The following is a 26,140-nucleotide window of genomic DNA, read 5'->3' as shown; positions in this document are numbered from 1 at the left end:
AAAGAAGCTTAGTGCACACCTGCAGGAACAGCTTACGATGGTCACACACCAACTGCACATTTAATGAATTGAGGCCCTTCTTATTGATGAATGCTCTGGCTTGAGGCAGCTGGGCTGTGATGGCTCCATGTGTGCAGTTGATCCTGCCCTGCACCAATCCCTCTTTGCCTGACTGACTGCATCTGTGCCGAAGGCAATGAAGTCAGCTGCTCTCAGAAAATGTGCATGAGATATGCCGCTGTGGATGTCACATCTGCTGACCCCTGAAACAAGCCAGATTCTAGAAAGTTCAAGGTCACTGGGAGCTCGACAGCTACTGGCTTAGGGCATTCCCTTGTGTCTTGAGGGATAAGATTGTTTTCCAGGAGCGAGTGCAACTCAGCCACCATCTCCCTCTGTATACACAGCCGTTACCGTCACTGCTGCCCCAACACGCTCGGGAAGCTGGTTCTCTAACAGCACCCTTGATTCTGCAGGTTTCACTCTTCAGGCAACACTCATAATCCTGGAGCTCTGTTTACACCATGGCAAATCAGTAGCTGTGCCTGAGCTCATGTGTGCTATTCCCCCTTTTACTTATTTATTTTATATTCATTCATGGGATGTGGGCTTCGCTGGCTGGGCCAGCATTTATTGCCCATCCCTAGTTGCCCTTGATAAAGTGGTGCTGAGCTGCCTTCTTGAACTGCTGCAGTCCATGTGGTGTATGTACACCCACAGTGCTGTTAGGGAGAGAATCCCAGGACTTTGACCCAGTGACAGTGAAGGAATGGCGATATATTTCCAAGTCAGGATAATGAGTGATTTGGAGGGGAACTTCCAGGTGGTGGTGTTCCCATGTACCTGCTGCCCTTGTCCTTCTAGATGGTAGTAGTCATGGGTTTGGAAGGTGCTGTCAAAGGAGCCTTGGTGAATTCCTGCAGTGTATGTTGTAGATGGTACACACTGCTGCTACTGAGCATCGGTGGTGAACGTTTGTGGATGTGGTGCCAATTAAGCGGACTGCTTTGTCCTGGATGGTGTCAAGCTTCTTGAGTGTTGTGGGAGCTGCACTCATCCAGGCAAGTGGGGAATATTCCAAGACACTCCTGACTTGTGTCTTGTCGATGGTGGACAGGCTTTGAGGAGTCAGGAGGTGAGTTACTCATCGCACAATTTCTAGCATTTGACCTGTTCTTGTAGCCACAGTATTTACATGACTAGCCCAGTTCAGTTTCTGGTCAATGGTAACCCCCAGGATGTTGACTGTGGGGGATTCAGTGATGATAATGTCATTGAACATCAAGGGGTGATGGTTGGATTCTCTCTTGTTGGAGATGGTAATTGCCTGACACTTGTGTGATGTGAATGTTACTTGCCACTTGTAAGCCCAAGTCTGGCTATTGCCCAGGCCTTGCAGCATTTGGACATGGACTGCTTCAGTATCTGAGGAGTCACGAATAGTACTGAACATTGTGCAATCATCAGATGGTTAGGCCGAGGACAGTACCCTGAGGAATTCCTGCAGTGATGTCCTGGAGCTAAGATGACTGACCTCCAATAACCACACCCATCTTCCTTTGTGCAAGGTATGACTCCGACCAGCGGAGAGTTTTCCCCCTGATTCCCATTGACTCCAGCTTTGCTAGGGCACCTTGATGCCACACTCGGTCAAATGCAGCCATGATGTCAAGGGCAGTCACTCTCACCTCACCTCTCACCTTGGGAGTTTAGCACTTTTGCCCATATTTGAACCAAGGCTGTAATGAGGTCAGGAGCTCATGGTTCTGGCAGAACCCAAACTGGGCATTAGTGAGCAGGTTATTGCTAAGCAAGTGCCACTTGATAGCACTGTTGATGACCCCTTCCATTACTTTACTGATGATTGAGAGTAGACTGATGGGGCAGTAATTGGCCGGGTTGGATTTGTTCTGCTTTTTGTGTACAGGACATACCTGGGCAATTTTCCACATAGCTGGGTCGATGCTAGTGTTATAGCTGTATTGGAACAGCTTGGCTACGGGCGCAGCAAGTTCTGGAGCACAAGTCTTCAGTACTATTGCTGGAATAAAGGGGATATATAAATTTACAGGGGATTTAATGCCTGCCACTTTATTAAGAGCCACCTCATCTGCTTGGATGAGATGATGACAAGGTGTGGGGCCTGTGTGCCACTGAGAAAATTTAAAAATTGTCTCAAACCACCTCTCACATGCCTGCTTACTCCCATGAATAGGCACTGCTGCTACTTTGTGTGTCGCCATTCTCAATGAGAAGCTGCCTCTGGAAAAATCATGTGAAAGCGGCAACACATTGGGCAACCAGCATGCTGCTCTGCTGCATGAATTTGCAGTTCACCCACCTTCTAACCCCCCCAATGCCTCCCTACCAAAATCCAGTCCTTTTTGTTATGCAAGGTTTAGAGAAAATTGTACTGTATTGATTGCACACCTGCAGTACCTTTTGTTTTGTGAAATATTCATCTGCTATGATCCCAGCTGAGGTTACCCTTGGATAAGCCTGATCCCAGAGTGGAACCCAGCTTGATAGATCCTAAATTTTAATTTAGAGATAAAAACTGCGAATGCTGGAAATCCAAAACAAAAACAGAATTACCTGGAAAAACTCAGCAGGTCTGGCAGCATCGGCGGAGAAGAAAAGAGTTGACGTTTCGAGTCCTCGTGACCCTTCAACAGAACTAGGTGAATCCAAGGAGAGGGGTGAAATATAAGCTGGTTTAACGTGGGCTTTTTAAAGGAAGGGGGAAGAAACAGAAAGGGGGTGGGGATGGAGGAGAGAGTTCAAGACCTAAAGTTGTTGAATTCAATATTCAGTCTGGAAGGCTGTAAAGTGCCTAGTCGGAAGATGAGGCGCTGTTCCTCCAGTTTGTATTGGGCTTCACTGGAACAATGCAGCAAGCCAAGGACAGACATGTGGGCAAGAGAGCAGGGTGGAGTGTTAAAATGGCAAGCGACAGGGAGGTTTGGGTCATTCTTGCGGACTGACCGCAGGTGATCTGCAAAGCGGTTGCCCAGTTTACGTTTGGTCTCTCCAATGTAGAGGAGTCTACATTGGGAGCAACGAATGCAGTAGAATAAGTTGGGGAAAATGCAAGTGAAATGCTCCCCACCTTAAACCAGCTTATATTTCACCCCTCTCCTTGGATTCACCTAGTTCTGTTGAAGGGTCATGAGGACTCGAAACGTCAACTCTTTTCTTCTCCGCCGATGCTGCCAGCCCTGCTGAGTTTTTCCAGGTAATTCTGTTTTTGTTCTAAATTTTAATTTGTTTGTTTAGATACTTGGAGAGTAGCTACTGAACCGAGTCACAGGAGTCAGCTGATGAACTTTTAACAAAATAATAAAACATTTATTAAACAAGAAAAGATGAACCATACTACAATATTCCTTCACCCACGACTATAGCTTTACAGACATATACAGATACGTAAGGATAACATAAGTTACATAAGCTATCTTATACTGTAATGTTCACAGTAAGTACACAGTCCAAGTAAACCAATAGGTACCTTGCGGTCAGACAAACTGCACTCTGAATCCAAGTGACAGATGCCACCTCAGCCAGATGTTATGGATCACTCATCAACTCCCCCAGACTCTTGTCACACCGTGACTCAATCAACTCACAACACTCTGTCTTTCACACAAGAGTTTCTAATCTCCACTCTCCAAGACCTCGTCTTGGAATCTTCTCCAAAATGACACTTTCTCTCAGTCACCTTCCATAAGGGTTTACCTCCAGGGCTTCAAACTCTCCTTTTGATGTTCCTCTTCCCTGGAGTGTCACTTGCATTCAAGCTATCTTCCATGCACTCTCTCTCACTGACTCAGCTGTCAGTAGTACCACTGCGTCACACACCCATTGCAAAGAATTACAGACCTTCAGCCGTCTCTTTGAGCCTTCTTGCCTCTTGCAAGTTGTTCTCACTTTAAATCTGCTTTCTACAGCTTTTGTCTCTTTAATTCCGAAGCTTGGAGCCTTTGTCTCCTCCCTTCACTTTTAACTTCACTTAACAGGACATTTTCAAGATTCCTTTGACTAGAAGCTCTTCTTGAGACGTTCCCTTGTTCCACTCCCCTGGATTTTTGGGCCTTTTCCTTAGTTTGTGACTGGCTATCTGTTCCCTTTGCTCCAGTCTCTCTCTGGCAGGTACTTTCAACCAACTTTAGCTTGGGACTGGCTTTCTCTCCCATCTAGACTTTTCCTCTGGCAGCTATCTTCAAAACCAGCTGAACTCCAAAATAAACTACTGTTTCTAGCTTTTCTGTGTGCCTTTGGGAGGGACCCACCTCTCTGGACCCCTGTTGCTAGGCAACAGCCCAATTCTTCCACCCTTGTTTGTGTACTTTAGCTTAACAGTTGTAAAAGCCTCATTAAAAATCCAAGCATCTTTTAGAAGGAAACTAAAACGCAATTTGACCTTTTCTTGACACACAGAAACAGAAATACAAATCAAATTTAAACATTTAAGTTAAAACTCATTCCTAACACCTACAAATACCAATGTAACTTAAACTATCTCTATTTGCCAACACATCACAGAAATGTACTAAGCTGAATCAAAAGGATCTTTGCTTGTTAATGTTAAAAAATGTAAAATTTTAAAATGTCATTTAAATTTTAAAGGCATCAATTATCTTTTTGTTGACAAAAAGCTACATGGTCTTATTGTTTACAACTGTGAGGCAGAAATTCTAGTTGCTAATACGTAAGAGGAAAAGGAGCATCAGACAGGAAGGCAGATCAACAACAGTATCTTTCCTCATTCTAATTTGATTTACTTACAAAGAAATAATTATACTGATGTTCATTTTTACCCTTGTCAACCAGTCACAAAGCTGGGTGGTTGTTAGTCACTCTGAATTGGCTGCATGTACAGCTATGCAATGATGAAATCTGAATGTACATGCAATGAAATGTGCAACATCTGGAAACCAGTAGGACTCCGACTGAGATCTCACCAACATTTCTTGATCACATACATATCGAGCAAGATGGCAGTTTTTGGATTAGAAATCAACATATTTATCAAGTTCGAGTCTAGGCTGCCTTGACCTAGATTACTGAATATATCAGTGTTAACTCCGCAACAGGAAAGACATGGAAGGACATGGGGAAGACATAGCTATGACGTGAAGATAACCACTAAGGTAAAATGGATGCTTTACAATACACTGTACTCCATTTCCAATCAACATAAACTATGCTCAGCCCTGTATTGCCACATCTATAATTGTATAAAGATACTTCAGTGAAGGTGGCTTTAAATCAAAGGAGAGATCAGTTCTGTTGAAGGGTCATGAGGACTCGAAACGTCAAATCTTTTCTTCTCCACCGATGCTGCCAGACCTGCTGAGTTTTTCCAGGTAATTCTGTTTTTGTTTTGAGAGATCTCATAATTGATATGCCAGGGGGAGCTAATACAACATTCCATGCATCTTGCTAATGGAATCTTACCACTAACGTCAAAAGGTGGCATTCAACAACAGTTGAAGTGTTACCAGTGGACACAATTAAGCCCAAGACAACATTTGAACAAAGGATCTGAAGATAGTAGAAAGCACCCTTGTTGAAGTAGGAGAGAGTTGACATGTCATAAATTTGTGCTACCTTTTCCTGAAAGGTGTAAAAGTTAGCATCAAAGAGCTCAGCGTTGTCACACTGAGATCAGTTTTCAGCATCATTATTTTCAAAAGACCGAAGAACGCAGAACCACAGGACCAGCGAAGTAAAGCATGCTAATTCACCAATTCCACTTGCATTGAGCGGTAGCCCATGCATGAAAATCTTGGATTTGAACAGCTCTGGAGGAGCAGGAAGAAAAATTGGACATGGCAACCCTAGAAAAAAAGAAGTGCTTGGAAAGAACGCAGATCATAGTTAGGGCTACAGCACTATGGCAGCTCCCTTTCAGTGAAACTTGAGCTGAGAGGGTAATCAGTAAAATTACCTGAATAATCTCAGTAGGTTTTGGGACAGATTTCTCTACATGAATCCCTCTGTGGTTTGAGCTACATAGGTTAATTTTACTCTTGACAATAACCATGAGCTGAGGTATGATAAGAATCACCCTTACAAACTAAATAGGCAAAATTATACTCTTGTCTGAATTGAATTAGCAAGGGGAATTGGAAAGCAATGGAGGAGATAGAAACTGAGACTGACCCACATTAGCTGCTTACTGAAAACCGTCCCTTGTGAATTGGTGACAGTCGTGTGATTAGTATATTCTAGATGCAAAGGAAAGTGATAAAATACCTGAGACATATTCAAGAAAATTCCCTACATCGCAAAGAGTCCCAATAACTGCCACAGCACATAGACATCAGGCATTTTATTTAGGTGGTTGTATTTTGTGGCGTTGCTTTGAAAACTAAGAAAATTTGAAAACTAAGAATCTTGGTTTTCTTGCATTTCTCGGAATTTTGTCCAAAGCACATATTTTTTAATAAAAACAGAAAATGCTGGAAAATCTCAGCAGGTCTGGCAGCATCTGTGGAGAAAGAAACAGCGTTATTGTTTTGAGTCCACATAACTCTCCTTCAGAGCATTATATTTCTGTTGTACTTGTCACTGTCCTGCTCCATCGATATGACAGACAGGTGGGTATGCTCGAATTGATGCCTGTACCATGAGTTGAGAACTGCTGCTGCATGAAATATTATATGGACTTGTTTTCTTTATTTTAACATATATTTTTCTCAAGTTTACATTAGTAATATTATCTCTAGCTCCTTTCCTTCTCTCTCTTTGTATATATGATCTTTCCTTGATTATACTATTGTTATAAATTGTCGTATATGTTTCATTGAACTGCATTACATTTGAAATGAATACTTCTTCACATCTAACACAACTGTACTTAACCAAATTCCCAGTTTTATGAACAGTTCTAATTACTCAAGCTAATTTCTGCAGAGGCATAATTTCAAAATTAACAATTCTTACACCTGACAATTCTGAGATTAAACTCAACCCTGCCTTTGAAAGCTGGTTGTTTTTAAACTGAGAGTGATGAGTGTGGAGGTAAATAAAACCATATACATAGATAGAAAAAGAGGAAAAGTAGCTGGTTTGTTTGGCAGGGTTGACAGATTCACTTCTGTATTCTGTTTCTGGCAATTTAGCTCTGATCTGGTAATTGTTTGTTTCCCAATTCAGTTGCTGGCTAAATGACCTAGGGCCTGGTTATAAATGATTTTGGTAAATTCTTCTGCACCACAAACTTCAAGTCCATGACTCAAATATACTACATGCCTCAGGAGATGTTCCTTTGCCATTTTACAGCTTGTTTGTATGAATGTCTGAACTTGCAAAGTTTATACCATAACTTAGAATGAGTCCAAACTGATTCTTAACTTTTCTTATAATCTACTAGTTCTCAGCAGCTCACTCTCTGATCTTTTTGTCCACCCTAGAAAGCTGCTCTTCTCCTTTTCCTGCAGTGCTTACATTTCTAGAAATACGGTAGTACAGGACTAGTTGTTCCCCATTGATGTATCCCTTGGGAGGGTTACCTTCTTGGAACTTGTAATGATGAAAGGATAAATCATGTTGAGACCTGAGCACCTGCTCTGTATACTGTTAGGATGCACATCTTCTACACTTGCTATAATTCCCAATTCTCAGATACACTGATAATGTCGTTTCCATTATCCAGTCATCAAGTTCCACTAATTTATCAGGCTGTGACTAACTCGATGCTGTAATTTGCCAAGATATGCACAAATTTCCTGGAACATATGGAACCTCAACTTCGTTGCTTGTTCAGAATGTGGTACCCTAAGGACTAAAGTTATCTGCAACAATTTGGCATGGACCCGATGGGCTGCATGGCTTCCTTCTGTGCTGTAGTGGTTCCTTAGCTGGAATTCTACCAGCCCCCTGGAAATGAGAGGGCTCGTAAAATGGCAGTGGAAGGTCTCATGAGAGAAGCCTGATGTTTTTCCAACACCACAGGATATCCCCAGAAGCTGGAACTGCAGTGGTGCAGCCACCCACCAACCTGAGGCGGGCACCCAATTAATTCAATTAACAGTCCAGTTACTGGCCACTTTATATCAAAACGGTTTCCCACGGGACGTCGTCTCTGCTGGGAACTCCATGACCCATGGAGGGCCCGTCCACAGTTTTGTGCTGTCACTGCAGGGTTCACCTCTCTGATTGCCAGGGTCTGCCTGTCTGGGCCTGACATTTTGCAAAACAATTATTACCCTCCCTTTGAAGGTGCTTCAGCATAGCCCTCTCCTTCTCCCGGCAGCCTCAGCTGCAGTCTCATTTATTGATTGCACTGCCAAGCTCGCCCCTCTCTGACTGTGCTGGCAGCTCTGAGAGACAGAGCACCGTCCCTAATTGGATGACACTCCCAGCAGCGGCCTCTTAATTGGCTGCTGTTGATAAAATACTGCCCCCCCAGGTCCCACCATCTGCCCGTGTGAGCTAGCAATCCGCTTTCACCTCCAGTGGTGGGATCTCCTTCTTGCCTGTAACATTCTGGCCCAATCTATGGCTTTCTGGTCTGAGTGCCTGATAAGTTGCAATTTTGCACAGGTTCCATGAAAGGTGTATATATCGAATTCTGACAACATTACAGTGTATCAATTAACAGAGCAATACCGAGGTTGTTTTCTTGTCAAGTAATGTTTCACTTTTCATTATGTAGCATAAGGAATAGCTGAGAAGTCCATGATGTGTTGATGACCGAGTGGTTTATTGTCTATTCTGGCACTTTATTTATTCCATTTATTCAATACTCAGTCCCAGGCTTCCAACATGGGAATGAGATAAATTCTTTACTGCTGACCTGCTGCAGCTTTGGACAAATACACGTATGTGGATGTGGATGAGTGGGAAAAAAAAGCCTGATATTTGGTCTGATCTATTCTGGAAAGGATAAGCTAATGGCTTGAACCTTCATCAATATCTCATTCTCTGAATGAGGATGCTGGGGCAGTGGGTGCCAATAATATCATAAATATATAAAAATATAAAAACAAAAAACTGCGGATGCTGGAAATCCAAAACAAAAACAGAATTACCTGGAAAAACTCAGCAGGTCTGGCAGCATCGGCGGAGAAGAAAAGAGTTGACGTTTTGAGTCCTCATGACCCTTCGACAGAACATTTTGTCGAAGGGTCATGAGGACTCGAAATGTCAACTCTTTTCTTCTCCGCCGATGCTGCCAGACCTGCTGAGTTTTTCCAGGCAATTCTGTTTTTGTGTTGCCAATAATATCATGCTTGTTTCCTGGCACTCTTTAACATGATCAAAGCTGTTTAAGCCATTGTATCCTCTCATTTATTCTCATAAATTTATACTGAACAGGTTTCAGGGAAGCAGTAGGATCCATGAAGGATCGTGAGGGTGAAATGACATCAAGTGGTCAAGGCATCTTAAATTACATTTTTGTGCCATTAACTGCCACTAGTCACTAATGTACAAACAAATGAAGTGCATAATGTGTTAGTGAAACTGAAACATGTGTGGCTTGCACTTCCCCTCACACACAAATCAGTACTTTTTGAACATTTTAACTTTTAGTAAAGGCTCACTTTGCTCCAGGCTGCTTGCTTCACCAACCAAAAATGATATTGAGAGTTTTTTTTTTGATATTAGGTTTGGTCCTCCACTTCATTTGGTGATTTCTGGTATTTTAGTGGTGATCACCATAAATGCTGGTGTTATGTTATGACTATGGATACTTTGCTCGTGAACTGGTTGCATGCTTATCTATCGGCAGGCGAGTCGATTATAATATACGGCAGACACAGAGACCAATATGAAATGAAGCACATACTATTTATTTACACAAACAACAAAGCATTAACATGATGTGTGCTCTGTATGCCAGACCCTATTCTAGACTAACATTAACCTGGTAGCCCAAGTTACACAGCTATTGGATCTTACAATCACGTGGTCAATCGCTCACAGTCCCTTGAAGGTGTATTACACCTCAGATTATCACAGCTGGCAAATGGCTTCTGGCAAGTCTGAATTGGGCATCACTTCCTTCTATTCCCTTGCCCACCTCCTCCAACCTCTCACAGTTGGATTTGTTATAGGCTCTTAGAAATATAATTCCCATTATTAGCTAGTTATATGTTTGTGTTAATTTCATGGCTGCACTATTTTAGCTCAAAAGCATTAACCAGAACATTAAATATAGTGCATGTGGTGAGATGCTGTCCCCCATTGGTAAATTGTTACAAACTGTTTGGCCTACAGCCCCATTGCTGCAAACAAAATAATTCATTACATAAAATGATGGTGAATTTGGGGGACCGGTTAGCTCAGTTGACTAGACAGCTAGGATGTGGTTCAATCTCCACCTGAGGAAGGCTTCGGGCCCGCCTTCTCTAATCACGACATAAACCGTGGTTCAGTGACCCTTGAATAATTGAGGATGCTTTAGAACTTGCATCTTTCATAAATTTAGTTAATCTAAAACTCTACTGCCTGCATCCTAACTCGCATCAAGTCCTGTTCCTACATCAGCCCTGTGCTTGGTGATGTACACTGGCTCGCAGTCTGGCAATGTGTTGATTTTAAAACTCTAATCCTTGTTTACAAAACAGTCTATGACCTCATCACCGTAACCTCCTCCAATCCCAGAACTCCCTTACTTTCTGCAATCCTTTAATCATGGCCTCTTGCACACTCCTGATTTTAGTTTCTCCATCAATGGCAGCTGCATCTTCACCTACCTAGGCCTCTTCTGGAATTCCCTTCCTAAATCTCTCCACATCTCTCTCCTTTAAGACGCTCATTTAGTCCTACCCCTTTGACTTGTCTCACCATCCTGACTTGGAAATATATTGCCATTCCTTCATTGTTGCTGGGCCAAGATCCTGGAACTCCCTCCCTAATAGCACTGTGGGTGTACCTACACCATATGGACTGCAGCAGTTCAAGAAGGCAGCTCACTACCACCTTCTCAACAGCATTTAGGGATGGGCAATAAATGCTGGCCCAGCCAGCGACGCCCACATCCCATGAATAAATTTTAAAAAAGCTTTTGGTCACCTGACCTATGTGGCTTGATGTAAAATTTGTTTTGATAATGCTTCTCCAAAGCACCTTGGAAGTTTCATTGCATTAAAGACGCTATATAAATGCAAGGTGGTGTTGTTACAGACAAAACAATGGGCTATTTTGCAATACAGAGATTGAATTTCAAGGGAAAGATGAATAAATATCAAGAATATGAGGGATTAAATGTAAGAATTACAAAAGGGCTGAGACAACTGAAAGAGGACAAGGCACCTATCCAAGATGGACTGTGCACAAGAAAGCAGTGAATGAAATTAGCCACATCCCAATTTCTCCATAATCAAAACTCAGAAATGCCCAGTCCTGAGGAGGGATCATAGAACTGAACTGTTGACTTCTGCACAGATGCTGCCTTCCCATTATTTCCCTTTTACTATCATTACTGGAGCCACTGGGAAAGTATCTGACCTTATGTCACTTACTTGCTTCAGAATCTCCTGGTAGTATAAAAATGGCATTCTCCATTCTTCTCTGCTGAAAATTATGTTTCATTCTTCTGCAGGGTAAGAAAATAAATTAAATATGGTCCAGTGTGACCAGGCTCAATTGGAAAATAAATCATTATATTGTTTTCTTCAATCAAGACTTGTGTCCAGAAACCAATTTTGCATTTCAGAACTATCTTTGGTGTCCTCTCCTAGTATTGCCAGCTGGAATTCTATACTTTATATGTACATTTGATTGCAACATTAACCATTTGTTGCTAAGTCAGAGCTGCTTGGACATGCATTAGATCATGGAACTTGCCTCTTGATATCCCAGGATTTTGCCCTTGTTACAATTGTCTCCAACTACATCCTGCTATGCCACTGGAGACATACAAAAAAAAACACAAGTTGTTGAGGACAGCCCTTTCATGTTTTCTATTAGGAATAAAGTTGAGAGCCATAGGTTAATTTGCTAATCTGTCTGTGGGCCAGAACTGTATTGTCCAATTACTATGGTGAAGCTGAATTTCTTCAGAAGATAGTCAAGCAATCAACACTGGTATATTTTCACCATGCAGTTTTCTAAGATGTATTCCACGGACACATCGTATTGATCTGTAGACTTTTAGGTTGTCCAACCAAACTACTGCACCAGCCAGAATGCTGGAAATCTATGTTGCTTCTAATCATTTTTTTACACATCATAGGCCTTCCTAGTGGACAGGGCTAGTTAAACCATTTCAGTTTTTTGTTATTTTACCACCTTAATAATCTTAAACTCCATGCATAAAATGTGTCAACTTATCTGCTTGGCTAAATGTACCTAATGACTACTTATCCGCTTCTGCTGTTAGTGTGCAATCGCATGGTTATATTTCATCTTTTATATTTCCGTCTTTTTATCATTGCATATACTTAAATTAAAGACAATTCCGTGCTCATCTATGTAGACAGGCTTTGTTGCCACATCAATGCACAGTTGGGTAATTGTATTCATATATATTATATTTATATATTTATATCTCATATTATATACTTTGTATTTTTTATCATGAGAAAGAAGATGTCAGACCTCCATCATTTGTTAATAGTTTAAATGGTGGCTTCTATTCAGATCTCTCACACTAGCAGCACAACATATCAAATTGGTAATTAGCTTTGGTCTGACTTGTCAACACTTTGATTGCTCATTTTCTTCATGTCTCACCAGGCAATATAACATCAGACTTCATTCCAATAGTCTCTCTAAACAGTCAGTCAGTTCAATGACAGATGTTAATGCACCAGCTTCATGCATCAATGCTTCATCACGCAAACATTTTTCTTCATTGGCCATAGCTCTTGATTTTTTGTTAATACTATGTCTACATTTATTTCCTTAACAGTATCCAATTCAGTGGCTCTTCTTATTCATTGCACCTTCTACAAATCTTGTATAACTACTACATTTGAAACATCTCTAACTATCGTTGGATAATCGCTTTGGACTGGATGACGGAAAGGCTTTACAAATTTCTTTGGCAGTTCTGCCTGTTTTCAAGTCTTGCATTAAAACTCAACTTGTTGCCAGTTACATCTTGTCAATGGATCAGGTTTGTCATCCAAGAGCCTATTAAGCCTGGAACAACTAATATTAGCTTTTTCCAGTGTTTGATGCACTAAGTTGCCTTGCCAATTTCATAGCCAAAACAAAAGACAGACTTTTTTTTAACTTAAACAAAAACAAAAATACCTGGAAAAACTCAGCAGGTCTGACAGCATCTGTGGAGAGGAACACAATTAACGTTTCGAGTCCGTATGACTCTTTTTAACTTACATCAATTAGTTAGGAATAAAAACAGAAAATAATGGAAAAAATTAGCAGGTCTGACAGCATCTGTGGAGAAATAGGCTTAATAGGCTCTTGGTAATGTTTCGAGTCCGTGTGACTCTTCTTCAGAGTCATACGGACTCGAAACATTAACTCTGTTTCCTTTGCCACAGATGCTATCAAACCTGCTGATTTTTTCCAGCGTTTTCTGTTGTTATTTCAGATTTCCTGTTTTCGCAGTATTTTGCTTTTTCTGTTAGTTAGGATTGGCTTTCATTTCAGATCCAGTAAGACAGATTGTCTTTTTTGAAATTAATTTATGGGATGTGGGCTTCGCTGGCTGGGCCAGAATTTATTGCCCATTCCTAATTGCCCTTGAGAAAGTGGTGGTGAGTTGCCTTCTTGAACTGCTGCGGTCCATGTGGTGTAGGTACACCCACAGGGCTACTAGGGAGGGAGTTCCAGGATTTTGACTCAGTGACAGTGAAGGAATGGCAATATATTTCCAAGTGAGGATGGTGAGTGGTTTGGAGGGGATGTTCCAGATGGTGGTGTTCCCAGGTATCTGCTGCCCTTGTCCTTCTAGATGCTAATGGTTATGGGTTTGGAAGGTGCTCCCTAAGGAGCCTTGGTGAGTTTCTGCAGTGCACCTTGTAGATGGTACACACTGCTGCTACTGTGCGTTGCTGGTGGAGTGAATGAATGTTTGCGAAAGGGTATCAATCAAGTGGGCTGCATTTTCCTGGATGGTGTCGACCTTCTTGAGTGCTGTTGGAGCTGCACTCATCCAGGCAAGTGAAGAGTATTCCATCACACTCCTGACTTGTGCCTTGTAGATGGTGGACAGGCCTAGGTGAGTCAGGAAATGAGCTACTCTCTACAGGATTCCTAGCCTCTGACCTGCTCTTGTAGCCACAGTATTTATATGGCTAGTCCAGTTCAGTTTCTGGTCAATGGTAACCCCCAGGATGTTGATAACGGGGGATTCAGTGTTGGTAATGCCAACAAGGCAGTGGTCAAGGGCCGATGGTCGATCCTGTCTTGTTGGAAATGGTCATTGCCTGGCACTTGTGTGGATGAATGTTACTTGCCACATGTCAGCCCAAGCCTGGATGTTGTCCAGGTGCTGATGCATTTGGACATGAACTGCTTCAGTTTCTGAGGAATTGTGAGTGATGCTGAACATTGTGCAATCATCAGCGAACATCCCCATTTCTGACATTATGATGGAAGGAAGGGCATTGATGAAGCAGCTGAAGATGGTTGGGCCTAGGACGCTACCCTGAGGAACTCCTGCAATGATGTCCTGGAACTGAGGTGACTCACCTCCAACAACCACAACCATCTTCCTTTGTGCTAGGTATGACTCCAGCCAGTGGAGAGCTTTCCAACTGATTCCCATTGACTCCAGTTTTGCTAGGGCTCCATGAAGCCACATTCGGTTAAATGCTGTGTGATGTCAAGGACAGTCACTGTCACCTCAGCTTTAGAGTTCAGCTCTTTTGTCCATGTTTAAACCAAGGCTGCAATGCGGTCAGGAGCTGAGTGGCCCTGACGGAACCCAAACTGGTGTCAGTGAGCGGGTTATTGCCAAGCAAGCGCCACTTGATAGCACTGTTGATGACCCCTTCCATCACTGATGATCGCAGGCAGGCTGATGCAGGCAGTAATTGGCCGGGTTGGATTTGTCCTGCCTTTTGTACAGGACATACATGGGCAGTTTTCTTCATAGTCGGTAGATGCCAGTGTTGTAGCTGTACTGGAACAGCTTGGCTAGGGGCATGGGAAGTTCTGGAGCACAAGTCTTCAGCACTATTGTGGGAATATTGTCAGGGCCCATAGCCTTTGCAGTATCTGGTGCCTTCAGCCGTTTCTTGATAATATGTGGAGTGAATCGAATTGGCTGAAGTCTGGCACCTGTGAAGCTGGGGACCTTTTGGGGAGGCCGAGATAGATCATCCATTCAACATTCCTAGCTGAAGATTATTGCGAATGCTTCATTCAGCCTTATCTTTTGCACTGATGCGCTGGGCTCTCCCATCATTGAGGATGGGGATATTTGTGGAGCCTCCTCCTCCAGTGAGTTGTTTAATTGTTCACCACCATTCACGACTGGATGTGGCATGACTGCAGAGCTTAGACCTGATCCATTGGCTGTGGAATTGCTTAGCTCTATCACTTGCTTATGTTGTTTGTCATTGTCTCTTAGCAGCAATGTAAGAATTTGGATTCAGGAATGTGCTAAGAACATGATAGAAATAGTAGAATTTTTGTTTTACTGTCTTGCTTGTCATCGAATATACAAAGCTTTTGCCTCATTGATTCTCCATGCAGGTATTTCTTCTTTCACTTGTTTTCTTCCCTCATTCCAATAATATTAACCAAGAAAAGACAATTGACCCATCAAACCTGGATGCTGGAAATCTGAAATGAAAACAGAAAGTCCTGGGAATATTCAGCAGGTCAGCCAGCATTTGTGGAGAGTGAAGCAAAGCTTTAGGTTGATGAACTTTTATTAAAACTGGGAAAAGTTAGAGATGTAACTGTTTTAACAACTACAGAGACATGGAAAGACAGGACGGGAGGAAAGAACAAAAGGGGTGATCTGTGCTAGGGTGGCAAGCAGATGGTTGACTAAATGATAATGGGGATGTTGGTGCAAGGCAAAAGTGGGCAGTAATGGGACAAGTAAAGAAAAGGTGGGTCTAGAGATGATGTAGTTGGGAATAGCAGAATCATTATCAAATGAACAAGTTTGAAGCAGTGATTATGCTCTGAAATTGTTGAACTCATTGTTGAGCCTTAAAAGTTATTAAGTTTCTAATGGAAACGTGAGCTGCTGTTCCTCGAGCTTCGTTGGAACACTGTAGCAGGCCAAGGACAGAGAGGAAATGGGTGGAGAATTAAAATGACAGATGACCGGAAGCTCAGGGTCACATTTGTGGACAGAAATGAGGTGTTTTGCAAAGCCATCACCCAATCTGAGTTTGATTTCTCCAATGTAAAGGAGATCACATCTTGTGCAGTGAATACAGTATACTAAATTTAAATAAGCACCAGGAAATTACTGTTTCACCTTGGAAGGAATATTTGAGGCCCTGAGTAGCTGGCGGGGTGAAAGTAAAAGAGCAGACCTTGCATCTTCTGCACTTGCACAGGAATGTGCCATGATGGAGAGAACGGTCCCTTCGGAATGCTGAAAGAGGAGGGGAGGGGAAGATGTGCTTGATGGTGTCATCATGCTGGAGGTGTTGGAAATAACGGAGAACGATGAGCTGAATGTGGAGGCTGGTGGAGTGGGAAGTGAGGACAAGAGGAGCCCAATCATGGTTCTGGAAGGGAGGGGAAGAGGTGAGAGCAGAAATGTGGAAAATGGGACGGACTTCCTTTCAGAGTTTCACATGACGAATCAGTCTCCTACTTGTATTTCAGTAATCGCATTAAAGCAAGTTATAATCCATGACATTTCAAATGTTGCCTTGGAGCTCTGAAGTATTTTTTGAGGGGAGGTGAATGGGGGTGGGTGGTGCTAATTTTCAGGCTTTATTGTGAAACACCAGCACTTAGCTATTACATTGATATTTTCCAATTGAACTTTGAATACTTTGCCTGTACTGAGGCTCTGCACTTCCATGAGATTTTAATCATGAATGCTTTGCAAATAATTACCACCCTCCTTTTGTTGACTATGATGCTTATGGTTGTTTATTTCTGTTCACTGGTGGAGGTTGGCACCAGTAAAACTAAATATTATCGCCTATAAATCTCTTCATTAATAATTTTACTAAAAAAAGTAGGGAACATTAAAATTATTGAATATATTAATAATACATGAAAAGAACTAGTGGAGAAGAAACCATTATGATTGAAAGCCAGCATCAGCTTTCAAATCTAAGAGAAAGTATGGATATTGCTAGAACGTAGAGGTATTTGTTTTGGAAGCTAAAAAAGGGTGAAATATGGTGCAAATTAGAATGAGGAAAGCAATTTCAATTGTAAACTCTTTAATTGTTTAATATGAGAATATAAATAAGAGAACAGTGTTGTATTTGAAAAAGAATAGTATTAAAATTATATGTATGACAGGACATAAACAGATACATGTTTGCGCCTGGGCTCGGAAAGGAGGATTAAAAAGCTGATCAAAGACGTAAAAGGCTTTCATGTCAGAGAACAATTGCCTCACTGAATGATAATCAAACACCATCATATTGTCACTGGGGGAGAAATTTAAATCACAGCCATTCATTTTACTGATGTAAATTAGCTGATATACCTATGAATTTCATGTCATCATCTGCCACATCTGAACTGTGCTGGAATTACACCGGATGCAATACTGACTTGGAAAATTTTTATTTGTCCAGGGCATCCCCGTCAAAACATTGGGGGCCTAATAGTAAAGAGATGTAAGTTAGGGTTCCATGGATAATTATGGGCATTTATGCTAAATTGAACTTTGGGGTTACTGTATTTGTTCATTCTAAAACCTGCCTACAAATCCTTGGCAGCAACAGACAGGAGGGAGGCTACACCAGTTATTTAAAAAGTGTAATTAATCTGCTTATGCCTGATTTTTAGGCCTATTTCTGTTGCCCTCGCTGCCCTAGCTGAGTTCAAATATTGTGATCATTTATTTGTTGGAGTTGCAGGACAATCTCTGCCCAGTGGCTTGTGCAGCCTGCCAAATGGGTAAATTTGCAAATGTGGCAATTCTGGCAAAATTACTCTGCTGCTTGCTGAAGGATGTTCAATTGCCGTAGTTTCCTGACAGTTGTCATGATACCTTTATCTTGCGGCAGTCCTCAAATCCCCCATCCTTTACCCCAAACTATTGAATGTTGGGTAGCTGCTTGGAGACAAGGGGTATCCCAAGAACACATCGCTCTTGACGCCCATGAGGAACCTGAACACGGACACATAGGTGTACTACAATCAAAGGCACGCTTTGATCGGAGCCATGAATGACATTGGTCTTCTGAAACAGAGGTTCCATTGCCTGGATACTTCGGTAGGGGCCTGCAGTATAACCCTGAGAAAGTCTACGTTCATTGGCATTTGCTGCATGCTCTACAGCTTTGCCCTTAAAACCACTTAGGGAGAAGAAGTGGAGCAGGAATAACAGTAGGGTGCTGATGAAGAGCAAGGAGAATAAAGCCTACCAGCTAGCAGAGCTGTAGGCCAGCAGATCATTGATGAATGCTTTGAATGAATTGTCCAGTATCCAACTGCATCAACAGTCCATCCTACCATCAGATCTAGTCCTTCCACTCTCCAGATGAATGTAGTCAACTTCAACATCAGAATGGATATTTCTGTTACTTCATGAAGCAGGGTCAAACAAGCACCAATCATATATTTATTTTAACCAGTCACATGACAAAGCTGTAAAATTTGATCAGGTCATTTCTATGATATAACTCAATTATTATGGTACATTTTAAAGCTTCAGGCAAAAAGCTACAATAGCTGATGTGGTACCAACTGCACCTTGTTGATATGACAAAGCCCTCATGGCAACAAGGGTCTCAAACATACTGAATGCAAAGATTTTCATTTTAGACAGAAAGTGAGGTGGGAGGCTCAAAAGTGGGAAACATTGCTGGTAACAATGTTTTTCTTGCATTTTTCTTAGAACTTGTGTGAGGTGTAAACAGATTCTGCCCAGATTGTTTTTATTCTTGAACCGCTGCAGTCCATCTGGTGTAGGTTCACAATAGTGATGTTAGTGTGGGAATTCTAGGATTTTGATCTATTGACAGTGAAGGAATAGCCATGTAGTTCCGAGTCAGGATGGTGTGTGACTTGGAGGGAAACTTGCAGGTGGTGATGTCCCTATGTGTCTGCACTCCTTGTTCTTCTAGGTAGTAAATGTCATTGTTTTGGAAAGTGTCTTGGTGAGCTGCTGCAGTACAGCTTGCAGATGGTACATATGGGTACCATGGTGCACTGGAGGTGAAGTGAAGGGAATGGAATGTTTAAAGCTGTAGATGCAGTGCTGATCAAGTGGGCAGCTTTGTCCTGGACAGTGTTGAGCTCCTTAAGTGTTGTTGGAATTGCATTCATCCAGCCAAGTGGAGAGTATTCCATTATATTCCTGACTTGTGCTTTGTAGATGGTGGACAGGCTTTGGGAAGTCAGGAGATGAATTACTCGCTGCAGAATTCCCAGCATCTGATCTGCTGATAAAGCCACAGTATTTATATGGCTGATCCAGTTCAGTTTCTGGTCAATGGCAACACGCAGGATGTTGATAGTGGGTGAATTCGGCAATGGTAATGCTGTTGAATGTCAAGGGGCGATGGCTGGGTTCTCTCTTGTTGAAGATGGTAATTGTCTGGCACCCCTGTGGCACGAATGTTACCTGCCACATATCAGCCAAGCCTGAAACTTATTCAGATCCTGCTGCATGTCGTCATGGAGTACTTCATTATGTGAGGAGTTGCAAATGGAACTGAACACTGTGCAAATATCAGTGACCATCCTGATTTCTGACCTTCTGCAATCTCCACTAGCTCTACGATCTTCTAACTCTGACCTCTTGAGCAACTACAATTTCAGTTGCTCTATCATTGGTGGTCGTGTCTTCAGTTGTCTAGGCCCTTAGTTCTCGAATTCCCTCCCTACACCTTTGCACTTCTCTACCTCCCTTTCTTCCTTTAAGGCACTCCTTAAAACCTACCTCTTTGACCAAATTTTTGATCTCCTGAGCTAATATCTCTTTATGTGGCTTGGTGCCATATTTAGTTTTATAATGCTGCTGCTCTTACCTTGCGAGATTCTGTTACGTATACTGTATAAACACAAGTTGTTGTTGCATAGCACATGGAGTGAATTGAGTTGCCTGAGGAGGCGAGGCCATTTGAAAATGGAGGAGTTTGAAAACAAGAGAGAAAATTTCAAAATCAAGGCATTGCTTGACTGGGAGCCAATGTGGTTAACAAGCACGGAGTGATAGCTGACATCTGTGATGCTGGGAACCTCAGGAGGAGATTGAGATGAATCATCTAATTGAACTTCTGGCTAAAGACGATTACAAAAGCTTCATCCTTGTATTTTGCAATCTCATGCTGGGCTCCTCCATCACTGAAGACGGGAAATGTCATGGAGTGTCCCACTAGTTTAATTGTTTAAACCATTCATAATTGGATGTGGCAGCACTACAGAGATTTAATCTGATCTGTTGGCTAGGGGATTGCTTAGTTCTGCCTATAGCATGCTGCTTCATTAGTTTAACATGCATGTAATCTTTTTTGTTGCAGCTTCACCAGGTTAGCACCATAGTTTTAGGTATGTAGGTGCTACTCTTGGCATGCTCTCCCACACTCGTAATTGAACCAGTGTTGGTCATCTAACATGTTGATCGAGTGAGGGATATGCTGGATATGCAGATTGTGGCGGAATTCAGTTCTGTAGCTGCTGAAGCCCACAGCATCCGGATGCCGAGATCCGAACTGCTAGTTCTGTTCTGGGTTTATCCCATTTAGCACGTGGTAATGCTTCACAACATGATGGAGGGTATCCTTAGTCTGAAGACGGGACTTCAAACCATTAAGGACAGCGTGTTGGTTACTCCTACCAATATTACTATGGACAGATGCTTCTGTGATAGATTGATGAGGATGAAGTCAAGTAGGTTGTTCCCTCACATTGGTTCTCTCACCACCTGCTGCAGGCCCAGTCTGCAGTTATGTCCTTTAGGACTCGGCGAGCTTGGTCAGTAGTGGTGCTACCAAGCTAATTTTGGTGATAATAACATTGAAATCCCCCACCCAGAGTAAGTTTTGTTCCCTTGCTAGCCCCAGTGTTTCTTCCAAGTGGTGTTCAACATGGAGGAGTACTGATTCATCAGCTGAGGGAAGGTGGCAATGAGCAGGAGTTTCCTTATCCATGTTTGACCTGATGTCAGGAGACTTCATGTGGTCCAGAGTCAATGTTGAGGACTCCCAGGGCCACTCCCTCCAACTGTGCATCACCTCTTTTGGGACTATCTTGTCAGTGGGACAGGATATACCCAGGGATGGTGATGGAGAAGTCTGGGACATTATCTGTAAGCTATGATTCAGTGAGTATGATTGTGTCAGGCTGTTACTTGAATAGCCTGTGGGACAGCTTTCCTAATTTTGGGATAACTTTCCAGATGTTAGTGAGGGAAGACTTTTCAGAGTCAACAGGGCTGGGTGTGCCTTTGTCTGTATGGTTTTATTCATATTTGACTTGTTCATAGTGGTGGGCATCATTATTGACTTGAATGTCTAGTAGTTGAGGGGGGAAACATTTCTAAATGTGGAAGAACTTCCTAAGGAGCATTCCAGATTTAACTCGAATTGGGGTTTTAGAGATGAAAGAGTTGCATATTATCAGAATGCAGCTTGCTTCAATGCTTAGATTCTTCACCATTACTTATCTCATGACAGTTATACCAATAATAAAATTGATGGAAAGTTTCATTTGAAGCCAGAGGAGAGATGCATAGATAGGGCTGCACTTATGGTGAAGCCCTTAAAGGGAAATCATTGAGTAAACTTGAATGACTTTCAGAAACTTTGATGGATAGTAAGAAACATGCCTCATTGAAAGACAGAGTTGAAGATATAATGATTCAGTCATTAAGCTATGAGAGCACTAGAGGTTGTGGGCATTGTGATGTGTGAACTGAAGGAAACTGATGAATGTTGTGCAGAATCATTACCAAAAAGAATTGGATAATGAGTGCTTGTATTAATGAGGTCATTTATATGAAGAACCATCGGCATGGGCGAGGCAGCAAAGCTCTGGATAGCCCTTAAGTTAATTGAAAATGAGTCAGAGAATGAGCCATCAATTTTTGAAATGAATGGAGTAATTTGAGGGAAAATTAGATAGCTTTGAATACAATCTTGGTGAAAGACCATGTGACAGTAGCCTGTTTCGAAATGCATTGTCTCAGGTGTAGTCAAGACTGCGGAAGAGTTCAAGATAATGACAAATGATACACAAAATGTTCAGGAGGAGAGCTTAACATCAGCAACAGGGTGATCAGTGGAATTACCATGCCGAAAACTTTGGGGTGATAAGAATGTAGGAAATAAAAGCAGGAGTAGGCCATCTGGCTTCTGAAGCTTGCTGTGCTACTTAATAAGATTGTGGCTAATCCAAGAAATCAACTTCACTTTCCTGTTGCTTTCTCGTATCCCATGATTCCCTTAATGTTCAAAAATCTATCAAACTCACTCTTTAATATACTTAATGATTAAGTATCCATTACACTCTGGGATAAACATTTCCAAAGATTCACACACTCCGAGTGAAGAAATTTCTCCCCATCCCAGTCCAAAATGGCCATCCCCTTATCCTAAGACTCTGCACCTTCTTCTAGATTCCCCAGCCAGGGGAAATAGCATATCAGATTCTACCCTTGTAAAACCTTCTCAGAACTTTATATGTTATGTTATCTTTTTCTTCTGAACTTCAGAGAATATAGATCCATTGAACTCAATGTCTCCTCACAGGGTGACCCTCTCATCCCAAGGATCAATCTGTTGAGCCTCTCAGTACATCATTCCTTAGGTTTGGAGGGTAAAACTGCACAGAGTACTCCAGATGTGACCTCACCAAAGCTTTATACAATTGCAGCTTGACTTGCTTACTCCTAGGCCCAGATTTTCACTCACAAGTTGGGTAGCAGGAGTTGGAAAATCTCCCAGGATGCTGTGCCCAGCTCAGGCGACACTCACCAGAATGAAGGAATCTTCACTCCGCAGGGGAGGGGGTTGGAGGTAGGAGGTTGTGGGATGGAGTTAGGCTTGCAGCCTCCCCTGGATGAAGATCATGTTTATCTGCCTCAGTTCTCTGGGACATTTTCCAAGTTGTTTTGTTAAATATTAGGCTCTCTAGCCCTCAACCCTCACAATCTCTCACCCCCCCCCAATGCAGTCCCCATGTCCATCCATGCCAACTCATGCCCCCCATCCACTCAAATGGCCCCTTATAGCCCCCATGCCAACTTATGCCACCTCATGCCAACCCACCCAAGACCTTTTGCCCTTTTACCTTCCATGCCAGCTCATCCAGTATCCACCATGGGAAGACCTCAGGAGCCATGCTGAGATAAAATAAAATGTGTAATTAACTATTGCAGCATTTGCTATAGTTAAAAAATACATTCATGAAAGCCCTTTCTAAATATTTAAATCCTCTCAAATATTTAATTTCTTATAAAAACAAGCAGGCTTGTGTTCGTAACCCCATATCAAAGACTATTATTCCTTCGATAGCCTGTTTGAGCTGTCAGTCAAAATACAAACTTAGGATTCCCTACTGAGATAATGGGCAGAAATTTCCCCCCATCAGGGGAGGTTGTGCAGGGGCAAGCGGGGGCAGGCGCAACCCCAATCGGCACCCCCAATTGGGGCCGCGCCGCCATCTTACATGGGCAGACCAATTAAGGACCGCCCAGTGTGACACACACCCAGTAGCGCTGAGCGTTCCCTGTGCCAGCGGTTGTGGGGGGGGGGTGATTCCCTGAGTCTGGGCCTGTGCACGGAGCTGCCTCAGGGAGATTAGTTTAAGTTTTAAACACCTAAATAAAGAAATTAAAACCTTTTAAAACATGTCCCCTCACATGAGCTGGGACATGTCAATGAATTAAAAAAAAAATTTATTGAATCTTTAAACACTTCGTGAAACCTCATCCCGCCCGTGGCTGTGATTCCATGAAAAACGCGAAGGCCGCCTGGGCCCTTCGCCTGCCCACCAACCTTAAGGTTGGACGGGCAGCTCATTTTATTAGTTCAATTAGTTTTTAACAGGCCTTATTAGGCCTTTGATTGTCGGCTGCACGCCCGCCGAACTGAAAATCTAAATGACGCGCGGTGACGTCAGGACGCCTGTCCAACGTCACCCTCTGTCATTTTACTCATTGACAAGCGGGCCCCCCCCCCGCCCCCGCTTGCCGACTGGAAAATTCTTTCCAATGTTACATTGCCAAGCATTAATAATGACATAATGATAGTGTCTCTTTTAAAATATATTCAGTTTTTATATCCCTCCTACCAAAGTGAATAACTTCACATTTCCCCACAATTTACTCCACCTGTCACCTTGCTGTCCACTCACTTAATCTATCTCTCCCTTAAAAGGCTCTTTGTCCTGTTCACAACTTACTTTCCCATCTATCTTTGTATCATCAGCAAATTTAAATACGCAATACACTTTTTTTCCCTTCACCTAAATCATTAACATAGATTGTAAGTAGCTGAGGCGTCATCACTAAACATTGTGGCCCCCCGCCAGTAACAGAGTTCCAGTCTGAAAATGACCATTACTTCCTATTCTCTACTTTTTTTGTCCTTTAGCCAATCTTCTATCCATGCTAATGTATTACTCCAATTCCATGAGCCCTTATCTTGTGCAGCATCCTTTTGTGTGATACCTTATCAAATGCCTCTCGAAAATCCAAGTATACTGCATCCATTGATTCTCATTAATCCACTGAACTAGTTACATCCTCAAAAAATAATAGACTTGTCAAACGTGATTTCACTTTCATAAAATCATGTTGACATGTTGTGAATTTCATTGCTGATGGGCAATTTGAAATAATTTGAAAATTAACGACAACTTGCATTACTTTATAGAGTAAATACAAGAGCAAAAGTGACAGAGGTGGATTTTTTTTTTATTCATTCAAGGGTTGTGAGCTTCATTGGCTGGGCCAACATTTATTTCCCATCCCTAATTGTCCTTGAGGTGGTGGTGGTGAGCTGCCTTCTTGAGCTGCTGCAATCCATGTTGGGTAGGTACATCCACACTGCTGTTGGGAAGGGAGTTCCAGGATTTTGACCCAGCGACAGTGAAGGAACAGCAATATATTTCCAAGTTAGGATGGTGAGTAGCTTGGAGGGGAACTTCCATGTGGTGGCGTTCCCATGTATCTGTTGCCCTTGTCCTTCTAGATGGTAATGGTCGTGGGTTTGAAAGGTGCTGTCAAAGCAGCCTTGGTGAGTTTCTACAATGCATCTTGTAGATGATATACACTGCTGCTGTGCATCAGTGGTGGAGGGAGTGAATTTTTGCAGATGTGGTGCCAATCAAGCGGGATCCTTTGTCCTGGACGGTGTCAAGCTTCTTGAGTGTTGTTGGAGCTACACTCATCCAGGCAAGTGGAGAGTATTCCATCACACTCCTGACTTGTGCCTTAGATGGTGGACAGGCTTTGGGGAGTCAGGAAGTGAGTTACTTGCCACAGGATTCCTAGCCTCTGACCTCCTCATGTAGTCACAGTATTTTTATGGCTAGACCAGTTCAGTTTCTGGTCAAGGGTAACTCCCAGGGTGTTGATAGTGGGGAGAATTCAGTGATGGTAATGCCATTGAACACCAAAGGGCGATGGCTGGATTCTCTCTTGTTGGACATGGTCATTGCCTGACACTTGTGTGGCACGAATGTATCTGGCCACTTGTCAGCCCAAGCCTGGATATTGTCCAGGCCTTGCCGCATTTTGGACCTGGACTGTTTCAGTATCCGAGGAGTCGCGAGTGGTGCTGAACATTGTGCAATCATCAGTGAACATCTCCACTTCTGACCTTATGATGGAAGGAAGGTAATTGATGAAGCAGCTGAAGATGGTTGGGCCTAGGACACTACCCTGAGGAACTCCTGCATTGATGTCCTGGAGCTGAGATGACTGACCTCCAACAACCACAACCATCTTCCTTTGTGTTAGGTATGACCCCACCAGCGGAAAGTTTCCCCCCTGATTCCATTGACTCCAGCTTTGCTAGGGCTCCTTGATACCACATGCGGTCAAATGCTGCCTTGATGTCAAGGGCAGTCACTCTCACCTTACCTCAGGAGTTCAGCTCTTTTG

General features: G+C 42.6%; 1 protein-coding gene across 1 annotated transcript in view; it reads left to right on the top strand.

The window, feature by feature from the left end:
• Window positions 1-26,140, top strand: part of gpr158a (G protein-coupled receptor 158a) — a 641,632-nt gene that overhangs the window by 8,233 nt on the left and 607,259 nt on the right. The window lies entirely within an intron of this gene.

The sequence above is a fragment of the Carcharodon carcharias genome, chromosome 3, assembly GCF_017639515.1.
Source record: "Carcharodon carcharias isolate sCarCar2 chromosome 3, sCarCar2.pri, whole genome shotgun sequence".
NCBI classification, from domain to species: domain Eukaryota; kingdom Metazoa; phylum Chordata; class Chondrichthyes; order Lamniformes; family Lamnidae; genus Carcharodon; species Carcharodon carcharias.
Note: the sequence above shows the minus strand (reverse complement) of the source record. Positions and strands in the feature narration are given on the sequence as shown.